At 47.5% G+C, this 22325-nt stretch overlaps 1 protein-coding gene across 9 annotated transcripts in view; it reads right to left on the reverse strand.

Moving 5' to 3' along the window:
• MEF2D (myocyte enhancer factor 2D) overlaps positions 1-22325 on the reverse strand; it is a 176623-nt gene that overhangs the window by 96219 nt on the left and 58079 nt on the right. Inside the window, exon 1 of one of the 9 annotated variants that reach the window (XM_073323279.1) lies at positions 17132-17555. The exons of the other annotated variants lie outside the window; for them this stretch is intronic. The gene's annotated coding sequence lies outside the window, so the exon portion shown is untranslated. Of the gene's footprint in view, positions 1-17131; positions 17556-22325 lie in introns of those variants that run through there. 9 annotated transcript variants of the gene reach the window in all.

A 22325-nucleotide genomic window follows, 5' to 3' on the forward strand; every position in this document is an offset into this window, starting at 1 on the left:
GGGGTTTTTTGCTAAATATTTGTTTTAAATTTTTTTCTTCCGGTTTCTGTCTGTTTGTGTGGGGGGGAAGAACAGAAAATGTTTTCCAAAATGGAAATATTCTTTGAAAAAAGTCATTTTGGTTGAAAAAAGAGAGAAGGGTGATACAGACTGACAGGGAAGCACAAGGAAACAAGACGACAACCCTGGCCAGCAGGATAAGCTGTGTTCTCGGCACATAGGCATCACAATACAGGAGAGCTGAAGGAGAGATTTAAAGGAGACCACTGAGTAGCTGTGTGGATCTTTACAGGGAGATTTTCCCAAGCACGAGGAGGGCAGAATGCCCGTACAACCTATGCAAAAAAGGGGTGGGTGTTTGTCCCCCTCTAGCGGCTGGTCCCTGACTGTGCTACAGGTTGCAGTTTGGAGGCATTAATCCTTTAGCACAAGCAGTTGAGGTTGATGCTGTTACAGTCTCGGGCGCAATCCCGACCGGCGAAGAGTTGTGTCACTTCTTACCCTATAACGGGTAAGTGCCTTAAGGCTTTGCGACTGTAGTTCTCTGCCTGGGGGGCCCACAATCAGCCAGAAGCACGCGCTTTCTGTCCATTTATTGGGCAGCCCTGGTCCAACACTTCGGATGGAGGCGCCTGCCTGCAATACCCCAGTTCTTCCACCAGGCTTGGTTAACAATGCGTCAGGGGACTCCACATTCTCCCCCAGTCCCAAACTTCCTCAAAAACGTGTGTTCTGAAACGTCCGGTGTCCTGGAACAATCAAAGGAACGTGAACCTTCGTTGCTCCTTTAAAGGGTCAGTGTCTAGCCATTTGTTCCTTTAACTGGAGTCACCAAACAGTTCAGGTCAAACACAGTCCTGGATTGGTTTAGGGGAAAAGGATGACATACCCCCTTACTGGTCTGGAACTGCACCTCGGTTCTGGCGACAAACGCTCATAGCGTCAAAGGCCGTAGGTTCGAATCCCACCAACGGCCCGGGCAAAGTTGGTTAGAGCAAAGAGGCTGGGGAAGGGGGAACCCTGGTCTATAAGAAATGGGACTGAACGCTGCACGGTAAGGGCCTGGTTTTTAAAGGTGATGAGCACCTGCCACTCTCATGGACTCCCTCTGCAGTTCTGAGCACTCGCCCTCTGAAAATTAAACCCAGCACTCATTTGGTGCAAACCCAGCAAACAGCTCGTTGCAAGAGCTGCACAGACCTGCACTAAAGCCCCTACTGCAGAAGCCAGAGACATGACATCATGTGTGATGTCATGTGTGTGTGCGCGTGTTTTCCCCATCAGCCCTGCGGAGACATGGAGTGTAACAAGTCACCAAACGCAGAATTGTTTAGCACCTCTTTATCTGAAAACCAAGATCAAAACCGCACAAACATGTTCAAGTCTCTTCCAAAGCTTCTATTCTGGTTTCAGGATGATGCTATCTAGGTTCCGGTGTCGAGCCTACAGACACGGGGAGGGGAAGGAGAGTGAACAAAAGTGCAGCCTTGAAACAAACTTCGCCCTCGGAAATGCAGCTGCAGGGACCAAGCATCAGAGTCCTGCTCCTCTCGGCTCAGCCTCACGGAGCCAAATTCCTCCCGCCTACGGATGTAAATCCAGAGTAAACTGGACAGGAGTCAATGGGCCTGATTCCACTCTCCCTTCCAGGGATCTCTCAGCAGTGTCGTTCCAAGGATTTCAGGAGAAATGACTCCTGCTTTGCACAGATGTATCAGATTAGAATCAGGCCCAAGGGGTTCCTGGCCCGTTCCAAAGCGGAGTGCAGTGGATTGATTGGATCAGGCTCTTACACCTGTGTAACAGAATCCATCCCCTAGGCATCAGGTACAATCCTCGAGAGGCTCCGAGGATAAAAATTGAGGTTGGATTCAATAAGGCCCCTGAGGAATTTTAAAAGATACATATATTCCTGACCCAGATTCAGGCATTCTCTGGAGAACAGCAGATGCCAGCTGCACAGTCAGCTCTGCTGAGCTATAACAAAACCATAGTCCATGCCAAGATCTACAGGCTCTGTGGAGAAAAGCACAACCCTTCTACAACACTTGAAAACCAGGGTGTGTGTGTGTTGCCGGAGGGGTGCTGAAGGGAAGGGTAAGGAATAGCAAATATACCGGGCCCGCGTCTCTGCCACCCTACACGTTATGCAGTCATTTGCACCCGTGTAAAGAGTGTGTGAAATGCACACACACTTTTCACTGGCGCAAATGACTGCAGGAGTTGTAGAGCACTAGGGAATCACGCTGACTGCCTTTTACCACAGCATTTCCAGAGTGTTCATTGCTACAGGAAGTGAGCAGCTCATAAACATTAATGGTAGTGCGACCTAGTGGATAGCGCACTGGTCTAGAACTCCAGAGACCCGAGTTCTATTCCCAGCTCAGCCACTAACCTGCTGGATGACCTTGGCCAAATCACTTCCCCTCTCCGTGCCTCAGTTTCCCCATTTGTAAAATGACAGCAGTGACACTGACCTCTTTTGTAAAGCACTTTAAAATCTATGGATGAAAAGCACTAGATAAGAGCGAAGGATTATTATTAATGTAACACAACATCCCCGGAAGTAAGGAAACATAATCCCATTGTACAATTGGGGAAACTGAGGCACAGAGATTACATGTGACTTGGTCAGAGGTGGTAACAGAACACAGGAGTCCTGACTCCCAATCCCCTACTTTAGCCGCCTAAATCCCACACAGCCCCAGAACTGGGGACAGAATCCAGGTTCTCTGATTCCCCCTCCTCTGCTTTAACCTGCTTCGGTACTAACTCAGGGTGGCTACAACATACACTCCAGCTGCACAGCTATGGAGCTGCAGCCAGGCCACTAGCGCGCCATAATGCAGACGCTTCCTCCATCAACAGAAGCGGGTTTTCGGCTGGCAAAGCCAATCCAATTCTCTGAGAGGCAGTAGCTAGGTAAACAGAAGAATCCTTCTCTTGACCTAGCCACACCTACACCGGGGTCAGGTTGACCTAACTGCAGTGTGAGATTTTCCCCAGCTCTGAAAGACGTGGCAGGGTTGATCAAATTTTTAAGCATAGACCAGGCCTTAAAATAACCACAGCATGGTCACACCAGCCACACCCATGCACCAAAGGCTGGGAGCAGGCCCATATGCCATCACCACACCAACCAGGGAGATCCTTTGCCTCGAGGGAGGGAGGGGGGACTCAGTGGGGGCCATCTGCACCCACCCTCAGCGCTGCCAGCATGGCCTAAAGGGGCTTTAGTGTAACTGAGAATCGGGCTCGGGATTGTACGTGCTGCAGCTGCTTTTTGGAAAGGACAGCTGGCAGTCAGCAATTCTAACCGGTGATCTCTGACAGCGATATTGCAGGCATGTCCGCAACTCCTGTTCAGAGCCCACTGAGAGCCAGTCGGCTTTTGAGTTTACCTACCCTGAGCACAGGCCGAGAGAAGACTTCGAGAGAGAGTTTAGAAACTCAGGGCAAGCGAGGATCTGCAACTCATTAGCCTGAGTGGTTGCCCAAGGAAAGCCAGCCGATCCTCTCCTGCTCACAGAGAAACACAAGGAAACAACTGGGCTTGTCGGCTGGCCACAGCATTTTCCCAGCTTCAGTGGGACGTTGGCCCATTTACACCAGTTGAAGATCCCGGGGGAGTGGGAGGGGGGAGGGGGAAGCAGCATGGGGATGAGACACCGTCTTTCCAGCACTCCTCCGGAGTCCTGTCTGCAGCCAGCTCCAAAGCCCGTTGAAGACAGTGGAAAGACTCCCGTTGGCTTTGGATCAGGCCCAGAAACCAGTAGGGACAGCATACGGGGTTTATAGTCCTTTGGTTAAGTGGCCTACCTGGCACCCCAAGGACTGCCAAGGCTGGGTAAGCGAAATTCTGGCTTAGTCTCTAAAGCAGCACAGCGACCCTCAACCTCTTCAGACTAGCGGCCCGACAGAGTGGCCACGACTCCCTGGCACCCTACGTGATCCCTCCAGCTGGACACATTGCCCTTGAGAGAAAAGCCCTGCCAGCACCACATCCTGCTGGTTTTCCCCAAAGGTCTCCCACCCCGTGACTGAGCCAAGCCAACGCTGTGAAACGTGGCAAGATTTGAAGCACCTTGAAATGGACTCCAGGCCCAGAGTTTGGAGCCTAAGCCCCACATTCGGCTCTGGAGTCCTGGTTCCGCCCGTTACGGGACTAGGACAAGCTTCCAAGCCTGGATCCCAACTCTCCAACATTCAGTGGCTGCTGATGGCTGCTCACTGGAAACATATTTCGATGTGAACAGCACATGGCATGTTACAAAGTACTTTGTGCCTCGTGTGTAGTAATTATCGTTCCCATCACACAGGGGGGTAAACTGAGGCCAGCAGCTTGCCCAAGGTCTCACAGCATCCAGAACGGAGCACAGGAATAGAACCCTAGAGTCCTGTCTCCAAGCACCCTACTCTAATCACACTCCCTCCCAGGGGCAGAAGAGAACCCAGGAGTCCTGACTCCAAGCACCGTACTTCAATCACCAGCAGGCAGACAAGCCAAGAGCAAGTTGAACTAAGTTATTTGAGTTATTTGCAGCCTGAATTGCAGTTTCTTCGCCAGCAGGGGGAGGGGAAGGGGGGAGTAGAAGTCTCATTCGGAGTTGCTGTTTCCCTACCGTTCTTTATCAATCGACGACTCCCAAGCTGGGGACTCAAGTAATTTTCCTCTGCACTAACTACAGATTTCTAAATGAAGGGAAGTAAGAGCCCATTAAAATTGCTCCCTCGCCCACCCCTCTCGGCTCCCTGCAGGGCATGAAATAACCACCTGCCAAGTCCCCAGAGCTGCATGCCATGGCAGGATCGCTGCCGCTTCCCCTGTCACTATTGTCAGAGCAAAATTTAGATACCTGGTAATGAGGAGGTTTAATGTGACAGATGAGAGGTTGGCTCATTAATACACACACACAGAGAGAGAGAGAGAGAGATGATTATAGGCTGGATTCTGTTCTCATCCACACTGGGGTAAAGCAGGAGACTGTCAGTAGAGTTTCCCCAGTGATCTCAAGAGCAAAAGCAGGACTTCCTCGCAGGCCAGATCTCCACTAGAAACTTTCATGGTTGTAGCATTGTCAGTTACAGGTAAAGCCAGATGAAATTTTTCACACACAACTTTTTGGGGGGGATGGGGGGAAAGGAGGAGAGGAAGGGAGGTAAAAAATGCAGATTTGGTGATGCCTGAATGTTCTGTGAGTTTGTGTCAATTTGGCTAAATTGTTTCAGTCCAAAAAAAAAAAAAAACCCAGAAAAAATCTAAATGTTTTGATTTTTCAGCCTGAAGTGACTTTTTGTTTCTATGGTTCCTTTAATTTTCCTTTACAAAATTACAAATGCTTTAATAGAGTCAAAATCAAAGCCAGGCATGTTGGTTTCATCTGAATGAAAGGCTTTGTTCAAGACCAAACATTTTTCAGCTTGTCTGTTCACCGAAAAGTTTGAAAAAATTCATCTGAAGTTTGAATTGACACAATTCTTCCCCTGGCCCCCCTCCCTCCCAATTGCAAGTGAATCCAAAAGTCCCTTATTCGCACAGCTCTAGGTAGGGGGGTGATTTTTTTTTGGGCCACATTTCTATCCTGGCAAAAGCCCTGGTGTAGACGCAGTTACACTGATCTGCCATGGGGCCTTGGGTTAATCATTTCCACTCTGTGCTTCTCTTTCCTCTCCCAGCCTCGATCTGGCCTGTCTAATTAGACGATACCTTCTTAGGGACAGGTGTTTGTGTTTGTTTACTTTGTGTTTGTACAGCACATAACACAGCAGGACCCTGATCTCCATTGGGGCCTCCAGCCACGACTGGAAAATACATAATAATAATAACAATAATTAATAATAGTATACCAACGCGTAAGCGGCTACCGATGGATCGGGAGGATAAGCTGCAGTCAAACAGCAGTTTAAGTGGGGAAATGGTTTGCACAGAGAGCGAGCTGCCTATGGTCTTGCAGGGATGCGGCTGTGCAGACATCAACAGTAGTCCAGTCCCAGCCACGTCCTCCTCCCCCTCCCCCCAGCTTTAACCACTAGGTGACACCTCTCCATTCCCTAACACCTTTTAAGTCAGTTTGGCTGTCACTGACCATTTCGCATCTGTGGCATCTGAAACTGAGACCTCATCAAAGCTGAAATTTGTTCAGCTCCCGTACCACGGAAGGACCTTGATAGCGATCTCAGATGTAGCCCTGCACACCTGCCCTGACCAAAGAGCTAAGCTGACTAAACCACCGTGATCACCCTCATCACCTAGCTAGCTGTCTACAGACTAAAGCTTCGTCTACACACAAAAGTGGTGCCACTTTATCTGTGCCAATACAGTCAAGGTTTCACAACCCCTGGGTGCAGTTCTACGGACGCAGTTCAGGACCAAGGTGCCTTACAGAGATACAGCCCATTCTCCCTCTTGCGTGGCAAAGAAGGTGCATCATAAGCCCGAATATTTCACACTGGGGTTGGGGAACCAGCAAGCATCATTGGCTTCCCTTGGCCTGGATCTTCAGGAAGAGACAGCAAGGCAAAACAAGGCAGCTCGAGCTGTGCAGTAAGCCTACAGCACTCCATCCGGGGACGTGACCAAAGCTCAGAGACCCCAGCAGCCAGCAGACTGGGCAGATGGATGAAGTGCAGTTTGCCTTCACGTCTGGGCGAGGAAAATTTGCTCCAGCTGCGCTGCTGATCCTGAGAACATCACTGGCGCTGGGCCGCACAGATCGACGTTCGTCTGTGTCCCGTCCCCCATCCCCGCCCCAGCTGGAAACGGCACGTGACAGAGAAACAGTCGAAAAGCCATGGAGGCCTAAAGACAATAGGCAGGTACGTCCATGGCTCAGATCCAGGTGACAGAACTTGAGTACAACACGCACTTCATGAGCCTATCTACCTACCTAAGCTACTTCTCCGTCCTTCATCATCACAGTATCTGAGAACCTCACAATCTTTAATATGTTTATTCTTCACAACCCTCTGTGCAGTAGGGGAGGGAACTAAGCCATAAGAACCTCTATAGAATAGAAGGTGAAGAGAGACTTAGTGACTTACCCAAGATCACACAAGAAGTCTGGGGTAGAGCAGGGATTTGAATTTAGGTCTCTCAAATCCTAACCCCTGGGCCATGGGAATCAATGGAAGGACTGCAGTGAACCAACTGCATCAGAAGGGCAGCGAGTGGGATAGCAGTTTAGAAAGGGGAAGAAGGAAATGCCAAGACGACCCCTAGGACGGTATGGAAGAGCCTAAGAATGAGATTTGCGCCCCCCAAGTCAAATCCTGTGCACCGGAGACTGGAACCAAGGCAAAACACCAAGTTAAGAAGCATTACAGGGTGCAGAGAGGAGGATATGTTCTGAAAGAAAGTTAGGGGCTATCCATAATGGGAGTCGGGTTTTCCCCCAATAATCATAGCAGCTAGTCGTCCTCTCCGATACATGGGTTTTACCCAAGGGAAACTCCACTGGACCTGATTCTCTGTTGCCTGACATCTTGTTCAGTCATTCAGACCAGTGCAAAGCGGGTGGGAAATGCTACCATTCTGATTTGGTACCGTTTTACATCCCACATTGCATGGGTGTAATTGACCTCACAGGCTGCAGAGCAACAAGAACCAGGCCCCATTCAACGGAAACACTCCTGATTTACACCGCCATAAATGAGAGGAGAATCAGGCCCATTACCCCCCAACTCTTCCTTCTCAGAGAGATCTCTGGATGGACAGCACTCAAGTCCACCAGATGTTAGCTATATTGCTTCCTGCTTTACTGCCAGGCACTCAGCTGTTACAGTGATGAAGGCAGTAGAAGAATCTATATAGAATAGAATAGAATAGAATAGAATAGAATAGAATAGAATAGTGGTTCTATGTTTGTACAGGGCCTAGCACAATGGAGTCCTGGTCCATGAATGGTGCTACCGCAATAATGAATAATATTTATAATAATATAGGTAGCAAGGCAACAATTAATGAATACGGCTCAAGCCATGGCATATTCGCAGTGACTGGAGCTGGCTGAAATTTTTGGTTTGGAAAAAAAAAAAAAACTTTTCAGTTAAAAGTGGCCATTTTTTCAAATACAACAATTTTACAAAAACATTTTGATTTTCTCATTGTTTTCCATTTTTCAAACGTTTCTTCTCAAAAACAGGGGGAGGGAGGGTGTTTTAAACTGTTTTCGTTTTTATTTTCTCAATTATTCATTTTTTTCTCATTTTCTAATCGCTGGGGTTTTTTCAGTTATTTTCAATTTCCTGTTACAATTTTCCAGTTATTATTTTCATTTTCCAATGATCCACTTTTGTTTACCACTTTGGGTATTTTTTCCCCTGACCGAGGCGCTACCGACATACAAATAATAGCAATCGTTGTGTTCTATGCTGCGATCCATCACCTCCGTATCTGACCATGTAGAACTAACAGAAATAGCAAAGCCTCTCTGGCACGTCTCCATTTTCAGGCTCAAAGTTCTGCTTTGATTTTTGGAGAGGAGGAGCTTGGTAGGAGTTTAGAGGTACCATGTCATTCTGGATTTCCTCTGAAAATCAGGCATTTTTAATATGTTTCAAGATGGGCATCCAAAATCCTTAGTTACTTTTGAAAATCTTGGCCAATAATATAACAATAATAAACATCATGGGGCTGTGGGTTTTTATTTGCATTACCCAAATGTTAATTGCACTCGTGTGTGAAGCACTGATCAATCAATCCAGATCATACACACAAATGAAATACAGAAGTGTACATAGTTCCCTCCATTCCCCCATCATGATGCACTGATCCTCTAATCAACTCAGACCCCTACACACACACACTGCCAGTTCAAAGCCTCACTTTATGTACTGAGAGATTTTGTAGAACCAGCGCTGCTGGACATTAAAACACAGAGTTCCTTTAGGCACGAAAGTGAAGATTTCCAGCAGGCAGAACTGTTGTAAATAAAGGGGATCCGGTTTCTGATTGATTTATTCATTATTTTTTGTACTGCAGTGGAACCGAGGATGATCAACCAAGATCATGGGGAAACGACTATCTTTGTACAGCCCCGAGGACAACTGGGTCCTGGTCTGTGACGGGGGCTCATACATGCTACTAATAATTTGAGTAATAAATAGTAGTGGTTCTCAATGTGCTAGGCGCTGCAGAGACACAGCCCTTGCCCAGACAAGCTTCTTACAGTCTAAGCAGACAATGCACCGGAGGCGCAATTAACCACCTACCCTCACCCAGAAGCAGCAATGAGAATAGACCCTAGCTTTCCTGACACACAAGCCAGTCTCCCAGCCACTAGACCACACTACCTCTCAGGACTAGCATTCTAATACCAACTGCTGTTAACATAGTGACAAGTTAGGGTGGGAGTCACATAGTTCAGAGCCTGGCTTTGTACCTCTCTATTTTCAAGGGATCCAGATTTTTTTATTTATTTATTGGTTCAGCCATAAAATTTGTACCTAGATTCTGAACTTTCCCTTTTGGGGGTGCGTGGATATCGGGATTCCTGCCACGCTGCTCTCTGATAATAGCAATACTAGGCCTGATTTTCCATTGCCCAGCACCTTGTGCAGCCAGGGCAAAGCGGGGTGAATAGAACCAAATCCAAATCAAGGAGCATTTGGCACGCCCTCTCCACCGGTGTTTTTGACCACACAAGGGGCAGGGAAAACTGAGCCCAGGGGATGGGTCCCTTTTGCCTTCAGCTGCATGACTCATGGCTCCGCCAGGGCATGTGACTGCAAGACAAGGTACATTCGGTCATGCCTATTACCGCATTCAGAGGAACGCGACCGATTCACAGGCACATCCCTGGGCCAGCCTGGACAAAGGCCCTTCCCACCTGCCAGTAAGAAATACAGCTCCATCCCCTAACTCGTTAACAGCCCCCACGCACATATGTCTACAAGCAAAAGGCTAACAGGGGAACCTGGGGACTGATCCTCATCTCTAAGGTCTCTTTACACCCAGTCAGGCAATGTAAAGGGGCCAACTGATACCTACATTAAAGCCAGATTGATACAAAGGAGGCTTGGTGCAAAAGAGAATCAGGCCCTGGGGCTCTTTAAGGAACTGAAATGCAAAGAGACAGCTGGTTATCAGCTGTTGCCACTCACTCATAGGAAACATATTCTACAGACACACACAAAACCTGTCCCCCCTGCTCTGCATAACTGGCCCTGTTGCTTGTAAATTACATGGGTTGAGCTGGGACAAATTGGAAGTGAAAATTAAAATAAATAAGCTTGCCCCGTCTCACAACACCGAAGAAAATTTCATCCGGACTCACTGCATAATGTTTCCTGTTCGCAAAGAAGGCTACCCCAGACCAGATCTGCTTTTATAAGGAAGTGTTTTAATCCCATTCCTGTCCAGTCCTCTTAGAAGCAAGGAATTTTTCCCCGCAGAAGCAGCCTGGCAAACTATTGATGTAAATCAGTGGCCCGCTAGGTACCTCTGGGCTGCACCACATGAACATGTAGTGTGTTCTTGATGGTGACGGGGCGGCTAGACCCTTAATCTTACTGCTCAAAAAAAGCAGGTCTCTGCCACCTAAGCAAAAGGAGAATCACCCCTAATGCTTAGCAGTATAGGGTTATGATACATAGCTGGGCTGTTCTGATTCCATCCAGTAGAGGGCAGCTCTCCCACGCGCTTGTGCTCTCTCTCATACACAAGCCAGTTCATGACACTTCTTGCAAAAATCCAAGTTCTTCACCCACCCCAGTGGAAACGGTATCCTTCAAATCCCAAAAGCCAGCAAAGGCAATAGCCATGTTATGAATATTAACATCCCCTAACACAGCATTTAAGGGGAGCCATGGATGGATGGAACTATTCTGATGGCCTGAAGTCAGGCAGTCATCCTGCCAGCTCCCACCAGCAAACCAGGGCCACCAGGAGAGCATTCAGCAGGGAGGCCTCTGCAAATAGAGGAAACAGTGATTCATTAAGTGGCGCTAATCCTTCTGAGTCACTGCTGAACCAATGCCAAAGGACATCTTGCTGGAGTGGCCGTGATTCTGACCAGACACAGTCAATGTACCTTGGAGGGTAAATATACCCATTGCACAGATGGGGAAACTGAGGCAGATGAGTCTTGGCCAAAGTCATGTAGAGAGTTGGTAACAGAACCCCTGCATAGACACACTTCCTATCAAAGCCAGAAATAGACTCATGGCAGGCTACATTCATTCCCAGAGCTGGCCCCCTAGGAGTCCTGACTCCCAGTCCCCTACTCTAACCACCAGACCCTATTATCTTCCAGAGCTGGGAATGGAACCCAGGACTGACTCAGCTAGGAAATTTGGCCTTCAGACATCTCCCCAATAAATATAGTTCCACAAGACTAAATGGCTTTACTTGAAACAACATTGCTTTATGTATCGTAAATCCATGAGACTCCCACAACAGGCCCCAATAAACCCTTACACAGCTTCCAAACCAAAAGACATGGCTTCACATCCATGGGGTGAAGACCCCCGCACTGTAGGATGGCGGAGTTCACGCGAGTTGCGCTTGGGCTGATGAACTGAGAAAATTCTGAGAGCGGCTCCATATGGAAGCATCACCTGCCGGCCATATGGGATGGCCGTGGATTACGGCTGTATATGCTTACAAACTGGCCTGAAAGAGAAAATCAAGGGCTGAGCTTTTCAAAGCTGCCTCAGGTATGTGGATAGCAAAGCCTTTCGAGCCGGGACGGAGGGAAGCAAGAATGGCCTAGTAGTGCTTAAGGTGTTAGCCTACGGCTCAGAAAACCTGCCGTCAGCTCTCTACTCTGTTATGGGCTTCTTGCGTGATCTTGGGAAATTTTCTGTGTCTCTGTTGAACAGAGATAATATTATGGCCCTACCTCAGGGAGATGTTATGAGGATAAATATCTTAAAGACTGTAAGGTGCTCAGAAGTAGTTGTGGTCATTTAAGGGTGACAGATAAAGGAGCAAATCTATGGCTGATGTGCTTGATCACTGGAGCTGCTCAGAAAACATATGTACGGCAAAAAAAATTCTTTTAAAGAAACAATTTTCATTTAAAAATATTTTTCATAGAATTTTATTGGGGGAGGAAGGCTCATTTAAAAAATGTACAGTTTTCAAAACCCCAGACATATTTGGATGGAAATGAAAACTTGCTCTGAACATATTCATTTAGTGTGTGGGGGGAAGGGGGGACAAAACATTTTTTGTTGAAAAAAAAACTTCCAGACAAAAATGTGCCCAGCTCTATTTGTTTGCATGAAAGAGAGCAAACAGGGACTTGAAAGGTCATTGTAAGTGTCTCAAAACTGAGTAAACTGAGGCACAAAATAGAGATTCATGTATCCAAGATCAATGGCAGAGCAAGGAACAGAACCCTTCCTGTCACTCTAAGTAAAAATGTAGTAGCTCGTTTGGATGGATACAGTCACTTTAAAGATAAAAACAGATAGATCCCTAGGCTGGATCCGGCCTGAGGTCCATCTTGCCCAGTATCCTGGGTGCTATGGGTGCTGCAGAGGAATGTATAAGACCCCAGCAGCAGTAGCTCTAGGGTAACCTGCCCCCCCACATCACGTCTTCTCCTGGTCTCCTTCTGGTTTAAGCCTGAATATTGAAGTTTAGTATCTCCTCCGGAATGTTTATCATGAATTATGACAACTCTGGATATTCTTGATATCCATATCAATGTCTAGTCCCTGTTTGAATCTTGTTACATTTCTTGCCTCACTTACTTCTTATGGCAATGAGTTCCAGAGTCTAATTGTTATTTTGGGGGGCAGAGAGCAGGGGGGGCGGTGGGAAAAGTATTTGAACAAGACCTTGTTTTCCTTCTTAGGCACTTTTGCCCTTTAGTTTTTCATGGAGGTTTTTACATCTACATTATTATTATTTATATTTCAGCAGTGACTGGAGGCTCCAGCCAAGATCACCATGTTGCACAGCCTCTACCCCAAAGAGCTAACGGTCTAAAAAGACAAGACAGGTGAAGGATTTTCCCCAAGGTCACTCGCAGAGCCAGTATAGAACCCAGGAGTCCTGATTCCCAGTGCAGTGCCCTGTCCATTGGAGGCAGAAACGTTTGAAGTTCTGTGGAATACTCATTGGTTTTCTTTACGTTGCCTTTCCACCATAGTCTTCACAGTAGTAGTAACAGTGAGATTATTAAGACATAACAAAACTTAGGTCTAATCAACCCTAACCCTCAAGTGCTTTAGAAAGGGAAGCAAGCATCAATTACCCACTTAGTGAGATTCAGAGAGAAGAAGTGACATGCACAAGATCACAGAGCAAACAGAGCAGGACCAGCACCCTGGGCTCCCAACTGCCAGCCCAGTGCCCCACCCACTGGGCCATACTGCTTCCCATAGAGCGTGAGGCTTCACAGAGAGGTCACTGAGAGTAACACTTAGACAAGACAAGAGAGCACCAGGATTTACCACGTTCTGTTCACACACAAGGCGCACTGACCTTGACTTCACGGATACAAGCATACAGCACATCATGCACAGGAGCCAGCCAACACACTGTTTATGGGAATAAGCTGTACTTTTTTATACCAGCATAACTGCATCCACACTAGGCATGTTTGTAACCCTTTATCTACACTGGCTTCTAAGCAGATACAGTGAAAGGGATACAAAAACGGTGAGTGAACCAGAGAGCTGGTTGGAATCTCTCCAATTTTTCAACCTATCCAATTATTTTTTTGAGTTTTGAAATTTTGAATTCCCCACCCTCCCCCACAAAAATCTAACCCTCCTCCACAAAAAACACCCCCAAAAAATCCACACACAGTTTTCCCCCTAGAGTGAGGAAAAGAAAAAAAAAAAAAAAAAAAGAAGGAAAGAGACTCACATGAACAATGCCAGTCCTATCGCTTGATAGTGCTCAGATACCATGGTAATGGGGGAAGTGAAAAAAACAGAATAGGAGAGGACCCCTGCTCTTCTTTAAAACAACAAATTTGGGGAAATCTCCCCAACTTTGCACAGATGCAAAACGACGGCACAAGGTACTAGAAAAACAGGCCCATCATTAGAAGATTTTCATCCTGATTCTGGGTCGTTGCCGGATGATTTTTTCTTCTGCTACATGTTATGCAACTGCTTCGTGAATAGGTCTAGGCAGCAGAGACCATCAGCCTTCAGCTTTCAGCCGGGATTTTCAAAACAGCCTGCTGGGAGTCCCTCAGGTAGCCAACAGCCCTATCTGATCCAGTACGATTAGGCCAGAAGTTTTAAAAAAAAACTCAGCACACTTCATCACGCAAAGTATGTACGTTCCACCCCTTCCCCCCATCCCGTGTTTGCGGCCTCTATTTGATTGTCAGCTCTGCGAGACAGGGACTGTCTACCATTCTGTGTTTGTACAGCGCCTCGCACAATGGTGCACCATTGTTCTCCAAGTGGTTCAGGAGCCAAATTAGCAATCAATATTACCCAAAAGAGCCACAATAGTGTGACAGATTTCAGAGTAGCAGCCGTGTTAGTCTGTATTCGCAAAAAGAAAAGGAGGACTTGTGGCACCTTAGAGACTAACAAATTTCCGATGAAGTGAGCTGTAGCTCACGAAAGCTTATGCTCAAATAAATTTGTTAGTCTCTAAGGTGCCACAAGTCCTCCTTTTCTTTTTACAATGGTGTGAATTCATTGTTTCATTTACTCTCTCTCTCTCTCTCTCTATATATATATATATATAAATTCTCACAGCAAAATGACTGACCAAGTATTCTTATTATTTTATCAGTTACAATTGGTTAATAACATAGTAAAAGCATCCTGATTGGTTCATAACTTAGACTGTTTAATAATTAAATCACGTGTTTTAATCTCATGTGCTGCAAAGAGCTGCAGGGGACACATTAAAGAGCCACTCGCGGCTGCTGCACCTCAGTCTGAGTATCGCTGGCCAAGTGGCTACAATGGTTGACTGGGACTCATTCAGGAGACCTGAGTTTGATGCTTGGTTCTGACCCAGTGGGTGACCTTGGGCCAGTTACTTCCCCTCTCTAGGCCTCTGTTTCCCCATCTACAAAACAGGGGTGATTACGATGGCGACCTCCTTTGTAAAACGTGTTGAGGTCCACTGACAAAAAGAGCTAGGTGTCATTAACAACAACAATCCAGGGCCATATTTTTCAGAAGACCTCAGCTCCCATCTTATCACCCACAGAAATAGCTTCATATCCGCACATTGGCTGCTGAGCACTTCTGAAATCTCTCCACCTTACTTCGGTGCCTAACTGGGTGCTGATCTCTTCGGAAACCCTTACCCCCAATGGTTGGTGCTGAGTTCTAGGAAACCTGGGCAATTTTGGAAAAAATCCAACTCCGGACACATTCACCGTCCCACCCAAGGAGTAAATTTCCACTCTGCAATACAATAAACCTGATGGAAACAAAACAACCCTGTGCAATTGCTTTTGCAGAAGGGGGTTAGAAAAAGAAAAAGAAAAAGAAAAAAAGACCTCAGACTATAAACAGCCTGGGTAAAACCTAGTAAATAAAGTGGGCTGCTCCCAGCCCTGCTTCCTGTTTGCTTTTGCAGCATGTTCCGGGCTGCCGTCACAGCCCTGAAATTGACCATCTTACTATGTTTGAGAGCTGCCATGCTGAGGTTAGATATTCATCCCTGCACTGTCACATGGAGAGTGCGGGAAGCAGCTTATATCTCCCCTACTCTGGGGCTTCCTGAGCCAGTTGATTCCCAGTGCTGCCCTAATTTATTATCTGTATTGCAGAAACGCCTAAAGGCCCCCCCCTTTGCCCATCAAGGATCATGGCCCCACGGTGCTGGGTGCTGTACGCGCCTACAAAGAAAGGACGGTTCCTGCCCCAAACAGCCTACAGTATAACTTGCCTCCCGCACTGCCATAACTCTGTAGGTTTTGTGGCAACCAGGAATTTATTATTAATAATAATTATTAATCAGTTGTATTACCATAGAATGTAGGAGCCATGGATCAGGACCCCACCCCGGCGCTAGGCGCTGTACAGACAGATTTCAAAAAGACAGTCTCTGCCCCCAAAAGCTTACAATTTACTAATCACACCAGCTATGTCTCCAATTCCCTGCTTACCCCAGAACAGACTCCTGCAGAGGCTGTCGGATCTAGCTCTGTGCTTGGCAGGAGCCATTCCCCAGGGGGAGGGCTTTAGGCCAGCCTCCTAGCAGAGCCAACACAAAGGTGCTGCAAGGGTGTCCGCTGAATCCAGTCTTTCTAAACACCCTTGTCCCTGAAAGATGGGAGCCCTTTCACTTCTTAAATCAGCAGCATTCCTCTTTCTGGGAGAAAAGGGGTTCCCACCCCCGCACTCCACTCCCACAATGCAAACTTCTGTGGATGTCAGGATGCCTGTTTTTAGTTAGGGGTAGGGACAACATTCGGATGTGAATTCTGAATCCAAGCTCTCGACATTCTTATCTGCATGGCTGGGCTTTTGTTTGTTTTTAGGCAGCATGGCCAAGTGGCTAGTGCATTGGACCAAGACTCACAAGACCTGAGTTCTTTTCCTGGCTCTACCACTGGCCCACTTGGGCAAGAGCCTTCCCTGCTTGGTGGCTCAGTTTCCCCATCCCACCTTTTGTCTGACTGGTCTATTTAGACCACAAGCTCTTCAAGGACAGTCTCTTGCTATGTGCCTGTGCAACACCTTACACAACAGGGCCCCAATCCCTGGTGGGGCATCTGGGTGCTACCATAATACACATAACAACTAGCTCCTGACTTTGCTCAGAAAGTGACTCAAGAAGAAACACACACCGAAGGTCTATTTCAGGGGTACTACTACTAACAACAACAAAACCTCCAGCTAAAAAAACAATGCAACAAAACCAGAGAGTGACAATAGATAAGAAGGCTGAACACAGCATGGTTTCTCAGCACAGGGCAGTCTCTCTGAAAGCTGATCGGGTGGGGAGCGGGGGGGAGGGGGGGGAAGGCGGGTTGGAGGACACACGGATGTCAGCTGCTGAGTTGTCTCCTAAACCCCATGGGCCACTGGAGCATCATCCAAGCTTAAAACCAAAACCAAAAAAAAAAAAACAACCCCAACCCCTAACCCAGTTCGGCTGGTCAAGCTAAAGCAAAGCCTGGTTGTTGTTTTTTTTAAAAAGAAGTTGCTAATTTTAAACTCCCCAGTGGAAAGAGTGAGAGGTACTTACAGGAGACAGGATGGCTGCGTCCTTTTCCACGTATGCTCAGCCCTGGATGTCTGCAAGGAATCTCTGACGACAAGGGAGCCAGTCCCAGCCCTGCAGGAAAGCCGTCTTGTGTCCCGTGTTCCTCCCGCCCCCCCCTCGCCAGCGCCTCAACAACTGTCCCCAATCTGTCACTGACAGCACCATAGAGGGAATGAACCAACCCCCCTCCCTTTCCCCAAACACTGTCCTAGAGTGACAGAAAGAACTCGGCCTGTCTAAAGGGCAGAGACAGATGTAAAACTAGAGGGAGGTGATAAAGCGCGGGGGGGGGGGGCGGGGGGGGATGGGAGAAGCCAAAGCAGCCTGCCTGGAAACAGCTGTTGAAAGCAGCGGCTTGGTTCGCTTCCTTTGCAGCCAAAAGAGCAGTGACCACAGTGTGTGTGTGTGTGGGGGGGGGGGGGGGGGTGGTTGGGGCTGCCTAGCAGTTCAGACAGCAAGGCAGTCTAGCATTACCTGGATCGAAAATCCTTCCAATGTCCACACCCACCCATGCGCGCCCCCTGCACTTCCATGCACCGTAATCCGTCCTGTCTCTATCGGCCCACTCGCTCCTGCAATCTCATGATGGAAAGGGAACTGGTAAATAAACACCCAGGGCCGGATTCTTCCACTGAGCTGCATGGCGGGTGGACATTTGCACCAGGGCCCGGGGCCCTGGAAAAGGCTACTGGGGTAAATGGTGGTGAGTGATCCAGACACATGGGGCTTGATCAGAGCCAGAGGATGCCTGCACACTTGAGACTTTTCAAATTAGTTTGAAACAAATACGCAAGCACAGGGAGACTCACTGAGGGTGTGTGTACACATAAAAGTGTACAGCTTTAACTACACCAGTGTAGCTAAAGTCATTCAATGCCCTAGCGTGGACACAGTTGTACCAATATAAAGGTGCCTTATCCCAGTATAGCTTATTCCCCTTCCTATACAGGAATAGCTATACCAATATATGCACTTTTGTACTGAGATAATTGCATCCACCATAGGATACACGTATGGTTAAAGTAGGAACACACATGTAGACAAGAGTTTCTGATGAAGACGGCATGAGAGGCCGTTTCCTAGGAAAGGATGCTTCCTTCTGCGGTTTGAAAATGGATCTCAGTCAGTTGCAAAATACCAAATGGCAATGGAAGCATTGGAAGGACAAAACTTGCCTTACACTACTTAGATGTAGAGTGGGTTTGCTACAGCTCACTTCATCAGATGCATACCGTGGAAACTGCAGAAGACATTATATACACACAGAGACCATGAAACAATACCTCCTCCCACCCCACTCTCCTGCTGGTAATAGCTTATCTAGTGGGGTGGGAGGAGGTATTGTTTCACGGTCTCTGTGTGTATATAATGTCTTCTGCCGTTTCCACAGTATGCATCCGATGAAGTGAGCTGTAGCTCACGAAAGCTCATGCTCAAATAAATTGGTTAGTCTCTAAGGTGCCACAAGTACTCCTTTTCTTTTTGCGAATACAGACTAACACAGCTGTTACTCTGAAAACTACTTAGATGAGTGACAGAAGTGAAATCTAGGGGTCAGAGTACAGGGGCTGGACATCAGGATTCCTAGGTTCTCAGTCTGATTTCTGGAAGATGTGATGGCCTCCTGGTTTTCAGGACTCCTGGGTTCTATTCCCAGCTTTGGGAGAGCAGTATGGTCTACTGGTTGAAGCAGGTAAAGCTGGAGAATCCAGATTTCTGGGTTTTGCCCCTAACCGTACCACTGATTTGCTGTGCAATCTCTGGCAACTCACTTTGCCTGTCTAATGTGAATCAGTTTCCCCATCCATGAAATTAGGATTTACTGGTTAGGAATTTTTCCGAACAGCGAGGACAGCACCGCCCCTTCACCAAAGAGCAAAGCATTGCCCACCTCACCAGGGGCTTTGGGGGGACTAAGGCTTTTTTCCTGGAAAGACTGGGGAAATGTAATTAAAAATTGAGATTTTTCTCCTATGAAAATTTCCATTTTTGACAGAAAGCCATTTCTCATTGAAAGGAAAGTTTCTGCATGGCCAATGGAAAGAACCCAAGATTGATCTCTTTTTTTTAATAGAATGCCGTATTACTATTTGCTTTGCAGTAGCATTTAGTGGTCCCATCGGCTACCAGCTCCTCATTGTGCTGGGTGCTGGACATACATATAAGAGGCAGCCCCTGCTCCAAAAAAGTTTATGGGAAACTGAGGCACAGAACGGGTAAATAACCTGCCCACGGTCACACAGGGAGTCTGCTGCAGAGCAGAGAATTGAATCCAGGGCTCCTTAGAGAACAGAACCTTAAACATCAGGCCCTTATTTTCAGTGCTATGTACTGAAGGTCACCTTTTCAACCCTGGGACACAACAATCCAGATACTGCATAAGCTAAACCAAACCATGAATTCATTCAAACTAGAGATGGAGTCCAGCTCTGGACCCTAACTGTCTCAGAGTTTGGGAAGGGCAGGGTGTGGGATACGGTTTGAGCATAATCTATATCCTCATCAGGCCAGATTTTTAGGGGTAGTGAGCAACCACTGCTCCCACTGACTCAGCGCTTTTGAGAATCAGGCTGATGGCATCCAGTGTAAAAGGGAGGCTCATTTAGTGAGCCTTGTTCCCGGACTGGCACAGGCCAAAAGCACAAGCCCTGCAGATGGACTGCATGGTACAACCAGGCACGTGATTTCCCAAGCACGATTGCAATGGGACGGTGCTGCGGGCGGGGAGAGGTGCAAGCATCAATTCAAGGAAGGTCACTGTCCCGGAGAGCCTTTCTGCACCAGAAGTGGTTGGGTACAAAATGCAGGAGAGGTTTTCTTGGCGTACCTCAAATTGCATTGGACACAGAAACCCAAAGTGCCTATTGATCGCGGACAGCAGTGCCGTGCGTTCCAGGACACGAGGACGTGGCCATGGGGGTTTTAAATCACCCCGGTATTGGTGGTCACATACTCCTGAGGCAGGGTCAATAATGCGCTTATATAATCGCTCGACTCCTCCCACGAGGCTGGCTTGGGGAACGGAAGGGTATGAGTTTCAAAGCAGCACTTTTCAGAAGTCTTCCTCCAACCTCAAACCTGCTGCATCAACCCACTGAGTGAGCCATTCTGCAGCCTCAGAGCAACTGCTCAAAGCCCTGGTCTGATCCAAAATATAAAGCGTATCAGCCACCGGTCCTGGGGCCTTCTGCCCTACAACTGAAGCCTATGTCTGGACACCCGGCGACAACCCGTGTCCTCCAAACAGCACCACTTTGGAACTGAGGCCTGGTCGACACTGGAAGAGTTATACCAACATAGCTAGGTTGGTTAGGTGGGTGATTTTATACCAATATAACTTTAGCCAGTATAAGTCCTAATGTGGATCCAATTACACCAGTCTAACTGGACTTCATACCTGTACACTCAGCTGTTCCTGAACCAGCATAAGCTATACCCGAATAAGCTCTTTTATACCAATGTAGCTGCGTCCACACTAGAAGGGGTTTATCGGTTTAGTTTCACCAGTATGGTTAAACTTACAAAACTTTCTAGCGTAGACAAGGAATGTGCAGATCAGGATTCACAACAAAAATGGAAAGAATGGCCAGGTGGGTAAGAAATAGGATGGGGAAGCTGGGTTCAGCTCCTGGCCCTGTTACAAACCCGCTGTGCAACCTTAGTCCCTATGTGAATCCGATGGGAGCAAGGCACCTACATACCTTTGTGAATCAAGAGGTGTACCTACGCTACAGTGACCCAGCTCTGGCGCTGTGCGTCGCTGTAGCGTGGATGCTTCCTGCATCGACGGACGGGGCTTGTCCATCGATGTCGTTAATCCACCTCAATGAGAAGCGATGGTAGCTAGGTCACCGGAAGAATTCTTCCGTCATCGTCCCCTGGGGTGAGGTCAACCTAACTATGTCACATGAGGCGCAAAATTTTTCACAGCCCTGAACGATGCAGTTAGGTCAACCTAAGTTTTAGGGGTAGACCAGGCTTGGTTCATACGGCCTGATTCTATTTTCTACATCCCAGCCTGATCTACACTGAAAATGAGGTGGACACACCTACATTGCTTAGGGGTGTGAAAAATCCACACTCCGAGCACCATAGTTAAGCTGACCTACCCCCAGGAGTAGAAGGGGCTGGGTTGATGGAGGAATTCCCCATCGCTCGGGGAGGCGGATTACCTACCGCAACAGAAAAACTCCTTCTGTTGAGGCAGCACGAGTCTACACTACGGCGACAGAGCAGCAGCGCAGCTGCTCTGCCGATGTAGCATCCTTAGTGTAGACGTGCACTTAGACCGTAAGCTCTCAAGGCTGGGAACAGTCTCTCTTTACATGTCTGTGCAGCATTTAGTCCTGATCTTGGCTGAGGCCTTTATGCACCTTCTGTAACACATAATAATAATAGTAATAAACACCACATTACGATCCAGCAGATCTTCCACCTCATGAGATACTACGGGATCTTTATACTGATTTTACACTGGCATCTCTCCATGGTTTATTCCGGTGTCATTTCGACCAGAATTAGGCCCTCCATCTTGACCTTGCAAGGGAATGGACAATGATCTCACCCGGTCTTTTCCATATGCAGCCACTATGATCTCAAGTTTATTATCTGCCCCCGATCTGATATTAAAAAGCCATCTCAATCCTCTTCTGAACATCCAGCAAAACCTGCTTGCTCAGCAGAGAAAATAACCCAACGCCACCGCCCCACCGCCCACTTCAAGGGCTGGTGTCAGATTATGTTTAAAATCTCTCCTTGTATTGATTTTAATATCAGATACAGAATATACATTACATGAAACCATAAAACCCTCATAAAACGGTTACCCGGACTTGTCTCTACCCACAACCTCATTACAGACAATGGAGATACAAACATTTACTGTAACAGCAATAAACAGGGATACAAGTTCTAGAAAAAAAATACCTTCTTTTAAACTGTTCCGACACCACCCTGCCTCCCCCCGTTAATGCCACCAGCAATCCTAATTTCCGGGGAAGGGAAGGAGACAGGGACAGGATAAGAGTCTTTTCACACTTATATTTCATGATGGATGAGACCAAGTATACAATCTGCTTTCACAGGAAGGGAATGTTGTCTAGTGGTTAGAGCACAGGACAGGGAGTTGGGGCTCCTGGCATTGGAGAGGAGTGGAGTCTAGTGGTTAGAGCAGAGA

The sequence above is a fragment of the Lepidochelys kempii genome, chromosome 24, assembly GCF_965140285.1.
Source record: "Lepidochelys kempii isolate rLepKem1 chromosome 24, rLepKem1.hap1, whole genome shotgun sequence".
In the NCBI taxonomy this organism is placed as follows: Eukaryota; Metazoa; Chordata; order Testudines; family Cheloniidae; genus Lepidochelys; species Lepidochelys kempii.